Genomic DNA, 13,292 nt, shown 5'->3' on the forward strand with positions numbered 1-13,292 from the left:
GTGCAAATACCATTCGACCCATCAGTTCCCCTTCTGGCTACTTCCTACAGGCAGATGTACACGGATACATCAAAAGCAATTGATGGGTTAAATGCAATGCAGAATCCTGGGTTGGATCTTGGAACAGAAAAACACTTAGTGGGTAAATCAAATAAAACCTGGAGTTTAGTTAACTAAGGTTAATTTGCTAGTTTTGACAAAGGAATCATCTATAATAATAAAAGCGTAACATGCTAATTAGACCAGACAACTGAATGACCTTCTGGAGGTCATTCCGGATGAAGCCGTGGCAGCGAGGGCCTAGACAGAGGCGGTTAGGGGCGATCAGGCAGTCAGATAGAGTGGTTAGGGGCAATTAGGCAGGCAGGCAGAGTGGTTAGGGGTGATCAGGCAGGCAGGCAGAGTGGTTAGGGGCAATCAGGCAGGCAGGCGAGCAGTTAGGAGCCAGCAGTCCTGGATTGCTAGAGGGAGGTCTGACTGCCGGTTTAGGCCCAATGTGGGATCGAGCCTAAACCTGCAGTCGGATATCCTCCGAGGGGTCCCGGATTGTGAGAGGGTGCAGGCCAGGTTGAGGGACCCCACTCCCTTGTGCACGAATTTCATGCACCGGGCTTCTAGTGGTATATAAGGTGCTAACAATGGACGAAGCTTGGTGAGGGCTAATCAGGGACTCTGTATTATCTCTGCAAATTTTCTGTAAATCTAAAATTATTCCAAAATTTAAAATGTATTTTTAAAAAGGAGAGGGAGGAAGAGGACATTATTACATTTTTGGTAATTGCAAAAACAAAATTGAAAATAGCCCTGGCCGGCGTGGCTCCGTGGGTGGGCATCGACCTGTGCACCAAAAGGTTGCCAGTTCGATTCCTGGTCAGAGCACATGGCCGGGCTGCATGCAGGAGGCAGACAATCGATGTTTCCCTCTCTCCCTCTCCTTCTCCCTCTCTCTCAAAAAATCAGTAAAAACATATTTTTTTTAAATTGGGAACAACCTCAATGTCAGCAAATTGGGGACTTTAAGTGAGTGTGCATTCACACAGTAGAATACTATACAACTCTTTAAAAGGCCAAAGCATATCTGGGAGACTCATAATATAAAAAGCAGGAAAGAAATAATTCCGGGGAGACTTGTATCCAAATATTTCCAAAAGAAGTACTGGTCACAGCTGTGGCCTCTGGGGTGGGGCGGGGGGGCAGGGGAGGACCAGGAGTTTGGGGGTTGGAGGTTGGTGGGGTAGGCACTCTCATGTTTCTCTGTATATATTTTTGTAATGTTTGCATTTTAAAAATCATGCACATGTATTACCTTTAAAATTTTAAACTCTGGCCTGGTGTGGCTCAGAGGTCCAGCCTCGACTTTTGAACCAGGAGGTTACGGTTGTATTCCCAGTCAGGTCTCGATCCCCTGACGGGCTGGATCTCTAGTCGGAGGCATGCAGGAGGCAGCTGATCAATGATTCTCTCTCATCATTGATGTTTCTTTCTCTCTCTCCCTCTCTCCTCCTCTCTGAAATCAATAAAAAATATATTTTTAAAAATTTTTAATTTTGTTTTGAAAAATTTCTGAAGAGGCTGGTGTGGGGAGAGAAGTAGGAGCCGTGGAAAACTGACCCCCCTCAGCTAGTCATGCTCATTACTCCCTCACCAACCTGGGGCTTGGTGGTACCTGATCAGGGTCTTTACCTGCGCCCCACCCCAAAGGAGGAAGTGAGGCTGAGGAGAGGAGTAAGAGCTCCAGCCTCTGCGTCCCGCTGTGGCCACCAGGGGATGCCCCAGCCTCCTGCCTGTTTGCTGCCTGCTACAGGCACAGAGCTTGGGGCTGAGGGTGAGTCTGAGAACACACACACACACACACACACACACACACACACACACACCCTGGCATAAATCCAGAAGTGCGCAGGCAACGGCTTCTCCCTCTGCAGTCAGCCAGGGCTACAGACCAGGAGACTGGCCTTTGACTTAAGACCCCCTCACTGTGCAGCCAGCCGTGGGGTCCAAGAGCTGACCCACATCAAGGGCTGAACTCGGGGCTAGACATAGGACCTAAAACATTATCATACCAATGGTTAGAGCATTGGCCCGTCAGGGTGCGAGTGGGAGGCAACCAATTGCCGAGTTTCTCTCACATCGATGTTTCTCCCCCTCCCCCCCCCCCCCACTTCCACTCTCTCTAAAAATCAGTGGTAAGGATTTTTTTAAATTATCATTATTATTCACTTATTCTGCTGGCTCCACTAGACCATCCCCGCAGAGCACCTGAAGCTCAGCTCCATGGGTGGAGGGAAATGGGGAGCCATGGCAGGTGTGTGAGCAGGAAAGGCACAGTCAGATCTGGTAAGGGAGAGAGAGCAGAGGGAACTTTGAACCCCTGGGGAGACCCACAGGATTTGGGGTAATTTAGGGAGAAGAGCCCCAGGTGCCTGGCTGCTCCAAGGCTCCCCAGCTGTCAGAGGGGCAAACAGCACTTCTTGGTGGGACCTGCCTCCTGGGCCCCCCCCCCTGCTTTCCACTCCACAGGGCCTGCCTCTGGCCTGGCCTTGCTCTGCGCTGCCTCATCTCGCCACCTCATTCCCATTCCAAGTCTCCATCCGTCCCTCTGCCTCTGAGTCTCTCTTTGTCGCCGTGTCTCCAGCCCTGTTGCCAGCACACCTTCCCAGGTCTCTGCCTGGCCTCGCCTATCCGTGGTCAGTAGCCCTGAAGCCTCCCTCTGTGGCTACAGAGACAGGAATGGGGAGAGGAAAGAGTAACCTTGGTGCCGCTGTGGGCAGAGAGCACCTGGGACAGCAGCAGGCTGACCTCGCCAGCCCTTCAGTTCCAGGTAAGAAAGTGGGTCATCTTTTTTCAGCCCGGAACACCGAGGCCCAGCGAGGACAGGCTGTCCCTCGCCAAGGGGCTCTCTGCCTCCTCTGTCACCTTCAAAAGCACAAGCTTAATGCCGCTAGAATTTAACCAAACCAAGCACATTGGCATAAACGTGGAGGCTTCTGATCTTTTATATATATATATTTTTTTTATTAATTTCAGAGAGGGAGAGGGAGAGAGAGCTAGAAACATCAATGATGAGAGAGAATCATTGATCAGCTGCCTTCTTGCACACCCCACACTGGGGATGGAGCCTGAGACCCAGGCATATGCCCCGACCGGGAATTGAACCCTGACCTCCTGGTTCATACGTCATTGACGCTGAGCCACTGAGCCACGCCGGCTGGGCGAGGCTTCTGATCTTTGCTGAAATTTTTCTTCACCAGAAATATCACCTCCTCAGAGACCTTCCAGAAGTTCTGTGAGGGCTGTTGCTTGTTTTGTTTTGTTTGTTTTAGACCCTCGTGTCTCCAGGAGGGTCTGTGTCTGTTTTCAGGTAGTGAGTGATAGAGCTGACCTCCTCGTGGCCGTGTCCCCTTCTCCGCCCAAACAAACAAATAAAACCAAAATGGTTGTGTTTCATTTTTAAAAGACTTAACGTTGATACCTAATTTGGGGATGGACTTCTGAGGAAATTCAGATAGGTTCATGCACAAAATTTCCTGTGAACATAAATTATTTTCAGGAAAAAACCACTCACATCAGGGCCAATGCATTCGACGGAATGTGAATCCGAGGACTGCTCGCCTCCTCCCTCTGGAATTTTCTGACCAGGGACAGGCAGAATGGGTTCAGAAAGTCTGTTTTTAGAGAGTTTAGACACTGCTGGCAGGGGTGTCAATGGAAACAACCTCTTTGGAGGACAATTTGGTGACACCTGTCAAAATATAAAATGTGACTGCTTTGGGACCCAGTGATTTCCTTTGTGGGGATTTGATATCAAATCTTATTTTGTTCATTGGAACAAAAATTTTAGAAAAAAAGTTTTTAGAAACTGTCTAAATGCTCATTGATAATTATTATGGTACTAGAGGCCCGGTGCATGAAAATTCATGCACTGGAGAGGGGGCGTCCCTCAGCCTGGCCTGCCCACAGTCTGGGAGCCCTCAGGGGCAGAGACGACCCAGCAATCAGATGAAGGCAATACCCCATCACACCTCTGCTGCTGCCACTGCCGGCAGCGCAAGCCTCGGCTGGCCCTGGTTACCTGAGCCTCAGGCAGCCCTGGGCAGCAGGGCAGCCACCATCCAAGGCTTGCCTGCTCCTCGGGCTGGCCCTGGGCAGCTGGAGGGCTGAGGGGTCTGGGCGCCGCCATCTTGTGGCTGTGGGCGCCGCCATCTTTAAGGGTGTGGCTGTCAATTAGCATATTCCCTCCTTATTGGCTGTGGGTGCTGCCATCTTTACAATGGCGTGAGGATCTATTAGCATATTCCCTCTTTATTAGACAGGATTGTATGTAGTGAAAACCTAAACAGGGGGCAAAAGGAATAAACAAATCCCAAAGACATAAAGTTGAGCAAACAAAGGAAGTTCCATCATTAGTTTTTTCATTTCAAAAAAACATCTAGCCCTGCCAGGATGGCTCAGTGGTTGAGCGTCAACCCATGAACCAAGAGGTCACCGGTTCAATTCTTGGTCAGGGCACACGCACAGGTAGTGGGCTCGATCCCCAGTAGAGGGTGTGCAGGAGGCAGCCACTTGAGTTTTCTCTCTCATCGATGTTTCTATCTCTCTATCCCTCTCCTTTCCCCTCTCTCTAATATCAATTTTAAAAATCTCTATATATAAAAGTGTCCCCTCAGGAGTTTGACCAGGAGACGGGGCGTTTGATCGCTCGCTATGATGTGCACTGACCACCAGGGACGGCATTGAAAGGAAGGAAGGCTCCAGCTGGCAGCCAGAAGGCCCCAATCGGCCCTGATCACCGGCCAGGCCTACGGACCCTACCTGTGCATGAATTTTGTGCACCGGGCCTCTAGTATTTAAAATAAGAAAAATAAATAAATCTAGCTGAGGTTAGCTCTTTACTTCACCACGTTTTGTTGGAATTTGGATTTTTATCGATATTTCTAGGCTCTATGGTTCTTTCCAAGTTACTTTGTAACAATTTGAGCGCTTTGAGCATCACATTCTGCTCAAACCCTTTGGGGGATCTAAGAGGACCTTCTAGACTTCCAGTGGCCTCACCAGAGAACTCGCCCCAGAGTCTTCTCAGATGCTCAGTGGAGAAGATTCAACTGCCCCTCCACCTGTCTCAGAAGTACTAGCAAAAAACCTTAGTACCAAATTCCCTTTGCTTCTACCAGAATATTCACCAAAACAGCAGGACACAGGGGCTTAGGCTGGGTTGGGGGCAAGGCATCCTCTACAGGAAGAAGCATGGATTATGGACATGGGCAACTATTCAGAACGAAAGGATGCAAAGGATGTTTTGGTTATTCGATATCACATCCTGTCTCTGCTTTGGAAAGACCCACAGGAGAGGAGCATTGGGACTGAATCTAGATTCAGAAGACTTAGAAGTAACTGTCATTATTGCCTGTCATCTCACATGGAGATCCTTCCGATAATGTTCGCATGGAGAATAATTAGGATATGGAGTCAAGTTAGCCATAAACTTATTCTTGTGCTATGTTTTTTTCTTGCTAGTAATTTTAGGATCATATGGCAGCAGCTTGGGAAAGCTACTCTATACTAGGACAGACTGTCTATCAATATTTTGATAACCTACAATGTACGTTCTGTGCTGTCTTTTTTTCTTGCATCTCTTTCTTGTCTACCTTGAGACCAGTAACCTATAAGGAATCTATTGAAAGGTTCGGAGTGGGCCGGGGTCGAGCACCGATGACATGAGGCCGTAATGTATCCAAGAAAGTTTTATTTCAGGCACCTGGGTGCAGGTGAGCTGAGTCCAAAAAAGGAATCAGCAGAGACGGAAGGGAGAGGCAGAGTTTTATTAATTATCAATAACTTATTAATTATTTTTATGAACAGCTGCAAGCCATTCTGCTGATGTAAGGGTCCGGTCCGTCCTTGGTTCCCCCTGGCGTCAGTTGTCTAGTGGCTATCTAGGCTGTGCCGTGCTCAAGACTGCAAGCTTTCTGCAAGATATCTGCTAAGCACAACAAGTTCTCTCTGCCCCACTTTATTCTCTTTAACCCTTTCATCTATGTAATTTATATTTGAATGTCTATAAATATATTGATATTTCTTTTTTTTTAAATATATTTTTATTGATTTCAGAGAGGAAGGGAGAGGGAGAGAGAGATAGAAACATCAATGATGAGAGAGCATCATTGATCGGCTGCCTCCTGCACGCCCCCCACTGGGGATCGAGCCCGCAACCCAGGCATATGCCTTTGACGGGAATCAAACCCGTGACCCTTCAGTTCGCAGGCCGACGCTCTATCCACTGAGCCAAGCCAGCCAGGGCTATATTGATATTTCAGTTTCACTTTTTTATTTGACCCAAAGAAGCACCAATAAGTCTTTTTTTTAATTGATTTTTTACAGAGAGGAAGGGTGAGGAATAGAGAGCTAGAAACATCGACCAGCTGCCTCCTGCACACCCCCTACCAGGGATGTGCCCGCAACCGGAATCGAACCTGGGACCTTTCAGTCCACAGGCCGACGCTCTATCCACTGAGCCAAACTGGTTTCGGCGCACCAATAAGTTTTAAGTATTACTGGTGTGATTTAGAAGCCTGAAGCCAGTAAAATGAAACTCAACATGAAGTATTAGAAGCAAGTAACTTGTGTAGAAGGAATGTGAAAAAGAAAACATTGAGTAGTTTGGCTAGAGCATAATTAATACATGGTGCATTAACTTATTCTCTGGTTTTTAAAAATGTGAATAGTAACAAATTATTTTCATGTTTAGGAGCAAATAAATGTGTATATAGAGATCTTATTAAATTTGAGACATATTTGAGTACGTTTTTAAAAAAATCTAGTACTGAAACAAGTTATTAAAAAGAAACATTACTGCCCTGGCCGGTTTGGCTCAGTGAATAGAGCATTGGCCTGCAGACTGAAAGGTCCCAGGTTCGATTCCGGTCAAGGGCAGGTACCTTGGTTGCGGGCACATCCCCAGTAGGAGGTGCGCAGGAGGCAGCTGATCGATGTTTCTAACTCTCTATCCCTCTCCCTTCCTCTCTGTAAAAAATCAATAAAATATATTAAGAAAGAAAGAAAGAAAGGAAGAAAGAAAGAAAGGAAGGAAGGAAGGAAGGAAGGAAGGAAGGAAGAAAGAAAGAAAGAAAGAAAGAAAGAAAGAAAGAAAGAAAGAAAGAAAGAAAGAAAGAAAAGAAAGAAGGAAGGTTACTGCCCTAGCCGGTTTGGCTCAGTGGATAGGGTGTTGGCCCCCGGACTGAGGGTTGCGGGTTTGATTCCAGTCAAGGGCATGTACCTTGGTTGCAGAGATCCTGGCCCGGGTCTCTGGAGGCAACCAATCGATGTGTCTCTGTCCCATCGATGTTTCTCTCTGTGTGTCTTTCCTCCTCCCTTTCATACTCTATTAAAAAAAAATAATAAATGGAAAAATATGAGGATTCATGGGCCGGTGTGGTTGAGTGTTGGATTCCTGGTCGGGGGACATCCCAATAGGGGGCCTGCAGGAGGCAACCAATCCACGATTCTCTCTTGTCATTGATGTTTCTCTCTCTCTCTCCCTCTCCCTTCCTCTCTGAAATCAATACAAATACATTTCTAAAATACATTACTAATCAAAGATGTCAGATCAAATTTCCAGAAAGAAACAGAAATTATTTTTGGTCTCCATACGACGACATTAGTGTGAATGTGTAAAACTCTTGTTCTGACCTTGCAGCCATTGCTCAGAAACGTAGCACATCGGCACCATCACGTCTAGGTGGCTTCTTACTTTTTGGGGAGTTTTGGGTTGCCTTTACTTTTCCTTTACAACAGGCATCCTAGAATCTGAGGAAACCAAGATGGCGGCATAGGTGAAACACCTAACCTGCAGCCGGGCACAACAATTTCAAAGGCACAACTAGAGGTCAGAACGGACATCGTTCAGAACCACAGGAGAGCTGGCGGACTGAAATGCCCACAGCTGGGGGGAAGGAGAAGGCCACGGGGACAATCGGGGGAGCCGTAAAAGCCTGAGGTATGGAGAAACTGGCGGAGACACGAGCACGCGCCCCTGCGGGGAGGATGGAGCCAGAGAGGAAGGGGCGGCTGACGGCCTGGCCGGCGTTCACTGGCAGGAAGGAGATAAAGGCTCCGGAGTGCGCTAAGCGCCGGCTCCGACTGCACTGAGCGCCAGTTCCGGGCGAAACCCTGGGAAGCCAGGCGCAGGCTGGGGGAATGAATCTGGGCTGTGGGGCGCAGGCACAGAGGAGCGGGGGAAGGCAGAGCTCCAGAGGCGCGCACGGGAAGGGGCGCAAAGGACGGACTGTTGCCTGCGCCACTGAACTGCCCTAGCGGGAAGGAGACATAAGCTCAGGACCGTGCTGAACCCCAGTTCCGGGCGAAACCCTGGGAAGCCAGGCGCATGCTGGGGGAATGAATTTGGGATGTGGTGGCGGAGGCACAGAGAAGCGGCGGCTCCAGACGCGCGCACTGGAAGGTGCGCAGAGGACGGACTTTTGCCTGCGCCACTGGGTGGCCCTGCTGGGAAGGAGACAGGGACGCCAGCCTGCGCTGAGACCCAGTTCCAACTACACTGAAACCCAGTTCCAGGCGAGAATCTGGGAGTCCAGATTCATTAGGGGAGGGACTGGACTGTTTGGCAGTGGGCGAAACTCCAGGGCGCGTTTCTCTCAGAGGTGTTTGCAAGGAATACAGAGGGACACAGACACAGGAGCCTCATAGGGCGGGGCTGACAGGAAGCCAAGGTTGTAGGCTCCACCCTGTAGCTCCGCCCCAGCCAAGCTGAGCAGAAGCTTTTTCCTGCTGAGTGCCTCAGGTAGTGGCTGACCCACACTGCATTGGAGACCCAGAAACGAGGGCATCTAGTGGTTGGTGGGAGTTGACACCAGATTTCAATCACTCGCATAAGGGAGGCATTCTAGAGGCATACTCAGTGAGCACCAAGGCATTGCTGCATCAAGACCCGGCCCACAAACATGTCTCCTGCACAGCAACTCTTCCTATATGGACAAAGAGGGTCCTCACGGCCAATTGGCCTGGAGGACAATTCCTCCCAGTGACACCAACAACAATAAAGACTTAACTGTACAAAGGAGGACCAAGATGGAGACATAGGGCGGCAGCCTGATCGTTGCCTACCACAACAATATTGAGACTACGACGGGAGAGCAGAGCAGACACCAGCCAGAAAGACCAGGGGGCTGGCTGAGCAGATGCTCTACAACTAGAATAAAAGAGAGGGGTACGCAGGATGATGCTGATGCCGGTGACCCAAAGTCCACACTTTAAGAACTATGGCTCAGGCGACACAATGGTGGCCAGGAACGTGCTCGGCGCAGTTCCCCCGGCGGTCTCCGGCTGAGGGGACGGCTCCACTCGCTGCCGAGCACGGACAGACGAGCCCCTGGGAGACATGGGGTGGGAGACTCCGTGCTTGCTGACCTCCGAGTCCTTCAAGAATCTCAATGCCCCGAAGTGGCCAGGTGCGCACGCTCAGCGACTGGCCACCGTTGCAGACCCAAGGGCCGACGCAGCGACACCGGACCAGCCCACCGCCGGGCACCGGGCACACCGGAGCCTTGCCGAGCCCGCCGCCCAACGAGTTCTGCGGCAGCCGCCCTGGAGCTCTGAGAAAATGACCGAAGGAATTGCTGAGAGGGAATTGACCAACAGGAATTGGGATCAAGAAGACGAAACCCCGCTGAGACCCGTGTCCAGGCGAGCCTGCGAGCCTCTGGGCTCAGATGTGGTCACACGCCTCTGGGTCTAGGTGAGGCCTCACGCCCCTGGGTTTGGGTGAGGCCACGCGCCCCTGGGTCCAGGTGAAGCTGGATTCCGGGTTCGGGTGAGGCCATGTGCCCCTGGGTCCGGGCGAATCTGAACCCTGGGTCCGGGTGAGGCCGTGGGCCCCTGGATCCGGGTAAGGCTGGGTCCCGAGTACGGGTGAGGCCGTGAGCCCCTGGATCCGGGTGAGACCACGCGACCAGGGGTCTGAGAGAGGTAACGCGCCCCTGGGTCCGGGTGGCTTCGTGCACCTAGGTCCAGGTGAGGCCACGTGCCCCTGGGTCTGAGAGAAGCCACGCACCCCTAGGTCCGGGCGAGACCATGTGTCCCTGGATCCGGGTGGGGCCTTGTGCACCTAGGCCCGGGTGAGGCCACGTGCCCCTGGGTCTGGGGGAGGCCAGGCGTCCCTGGGTCCGGGTGAGACCGTGTGTCCCTGGATCCGGGTGAGGCCTCGTGCGCCTAGGCCCGGATGAGGCCACGTGCCCCTGGGTCTGGGGGAGGCCAGGCGTCCCTGGGTCCGGGTGAGACCGTGTGTCCCTGGATCCGGGTGAGACCTCATGCACCTAGGCATGGGTGAGGTCACGTGCCCCGGGGTCTGAGAGGCCAAGCGTCCCTGGGTCCGGGTGAGACCATGTGTCCCTGGATCCGGGTGAGGCCGCGTGCACCTAGACCCGGGTGAGCCCAAGTGGCCCTGGGTCTGGGAGAGGCCAAGCGTCCCTGGGTCCGGGTGCGACCATGTGTCCCTGGATCCGGATGAGGCCTCGTGCACCTAGGCCCGGGTGAGCCCAAGTGGCCCTGGGTCTGGGAGAGGCCAAGCGTCCCTGGGTCCGGGTGAGACCATGCGTCCCTGGATCCGGGTGAGGCCTCGTGCACCTAGGCCCGGGTGAGCCCAAGTGGCCCTGGGTCTGGGAGAGGCCAAGCGTCCCTGGGTCCGGGTGAGACCATGTGTCCCTGGATCCGGGTGAGGCCTCGTGCACCTAGGCCCGGGTGAGCCCAAGTGGCCCTGGGTCTGGGAGAGGCCAAGCGTCCCTGGGTCCGGGTGAGACCATGTGTCCCTGGATCCGGGTGAGGCCTCGTGCACCTAGGCCCGGGTGAGCCCAAGTGGCCCTGGGTCTGGGAGAGGCCAAGCGTCCCTCGGTCCGGGTGAGACCATGTGTCCCTGGATCCGGGTGAGGCCTCGTGCACCTAGGCCCGGGTGAGCCCAAGTGGCCCTGGGTCTGGGAGAGGCCAAGCATCCCTGGGTCCGGGTGAGACCATGTGTCCCTGGATCCGGGTGAGGCCGCGTGCACCTAGGCCCGGGTGAGCCCAAGTGGCCCTGGGTCTGGGAGAGGCCAAGCATCCCTGGGTCCGGGTGCGACCATGTGTCCCTGGATCCGGATGAGGCCTCGTGCACCTAGGCCCGGGTGAGCACAAGTGGCCCTGGGTCTGGGAGAGGCCAAGCGTCCCTGGGTCCGGGTGAGACCATGTGTCCCTGGATCCGGGTGAGGCCTCGTACACCTAGGCCCGGGTGAGCCCAAGTGGCCCTGGGTCTGGGAGAGGCCAAGCGTCCCTGGGTCCGGGTGCGACCATGTGTCCCTGGATCCGGATGAGGCCTCGTGCACCTAGGCCCGGGTGAGGCCACGTGCCCCTGGGTCTGGGAGAGGCCAAGCGTCCCTGGGTACGGGTGAAGCCAGATCCTGGGTCCGGGTGAGGCCGTGCGGCCCTGGATCCATCCGGGTGAGGCTGGGTCCCAGGCCCGGGTGAGACCACGCGCCCCTTGGGTAGGGGTGAGGCCACGTGCCCCTTAGTCTGGGTGACGCCGTGCCCCTGGGTTCGGCCGAGACCAAACCAGAGGGAGTCGGACCTCCATTACCACCATTTGTCCACCATCCAGAGCTGAGGGGTCAGTGCTGACATGTACACATAAGGAACTACTGGACATTGAAATTGGGTCTCAAAAGAACTGTTGGTCCAGGCGGAAGCTCGCTACAGATTGATTCATTTGCCTGTCAGCATAACTATTATTGCTCGTCTCACATTCAGTTCTTATTAGTATATATCTAGTGACATATGATCTCGCTCATCTAGGGGAAATGATGAACAACATAGACTGAGGAACAAGAACAGAACCAGAAGCAAGGAGGCATCGATTGGACTATCGGGCCTCAGAGGGAGGATAGGGGAGGGTAGGGGGAGGGTGGGGGGGAGGGGGAGAGTTCAACCAAAGGACCTGTATGCATGCATATAAGCCTATCCAACGGTTAAGTTCAACAGGGGATTGGGGCATGCGTGGGGAGAGGGGTGGGATGGGAATGGGGGGATGAGGACAAATATGTGACACCTTAATCAATAAAGAAATTAAAAAAATAAAATAAAATAAAATAAAATAAAAAAAAAAACAAAAAAAAAAACAGGCATCCTATGTTGGGTCTACATGATAGACCCATAAATATGCACCACCTTCACTATGTCATGGAGAGCCCTGATCTTAACTACACGCCAAGACTGTCTCACCTCTTGGCGTTGGCCGGGCACTGCCTCCCTGCCTGCACTCCTCCCCTGGACCCTTGTCACTCAGGATCTACCCCTGCCATGCCCCTTCTCCCTGTGTTCCCACAGGCCTGGGACACCAGCCTCTGGAGGCAACTCCCCTCCCCGGTGCCTCCGTGCCTCAGCCTGGCATCAGAGGCTGCACGCGATTCATCTGCTCCCACCTTAAAAAAGTACCACCGTGGGTCCGGGTGAGGCCTCGCGCCCCTGGGTACGGGTGAAGCCGGATCCTGGGTCCGGGTGAGGCCGTGTGCCCCTGGATCCAGTTGAGGCTGGGTCCCGGGCCCGGGTGAGGCCACGCGCCCCCTGGGTCTGGGTGAGGCCACGTGCCCCTTAGTCCGGGTGAGGCCGTGCCCCTGGGTCCGGCCGAGACCAAACCAGAGGGAGTCGGACCTCCGTTACCACCATTTGTCCACCATCCAGAGCTGAGGGGTCAGTGCTGACATGTACACATAAGGAACTGGTGGACATTGAAATTGGGTCTCAAAAGAACTGTTGGTCCAGAAAGAAACTCACTACAGACTGATTCATTTGCCTGTCAGCATAACTATTATTGCTCGTCTCACATTCAGTTCTTATAAGTATATCTCTAGTGACACATGATCTCGCTCATCTAGGGGAAATGATGAACAACATAGACTGAGGAACAAGAACAGACCCAGAAACAAGGAGGCATCGATCGGACTATCGGGTCTCAGAGGGAGGATAGGGGAGAGGGAGGATAGGAGAGGGTGGGGGGAGGGGGGAGAGATCAACCAAAGGACTTGTGTGCATGCATATGAGCCTATCCAATGGTTAAGTTCAACAGGGGGTTGGGGCATCCGTGGGGAGGGGTGTGGGATGGGAATGGGGGGATGAGGACAAATATGTGACACCTTAATCAATAAAGAAATTTAAAAAAAAAAAAAAAGTACCACCGTGCTAGTGTTTTACACCGGGCTCTGCCGCCTCCGTTTTAGACAGGAGGAAACTGAGGCTCGAGGAAGAGGTCGCTGGCCTGA

This window comes from Eptesicus fuscus, chromosome 6 (assembly GCF_027574615.1).
Source record: "Eptesicus fuscus isolate TK198812 chromosome 6, DD_ASM_mEF_20220401, whole genome shotgun sequence".
In the NCBI taxonomy this organism is placed as follows: domain Eukaryota; kingdom Metazoa; phylum Chordata; class Mammalia; order Chiroptera; family Vespertilionidae; genus Eptesicus; species Eptesicus fuscus.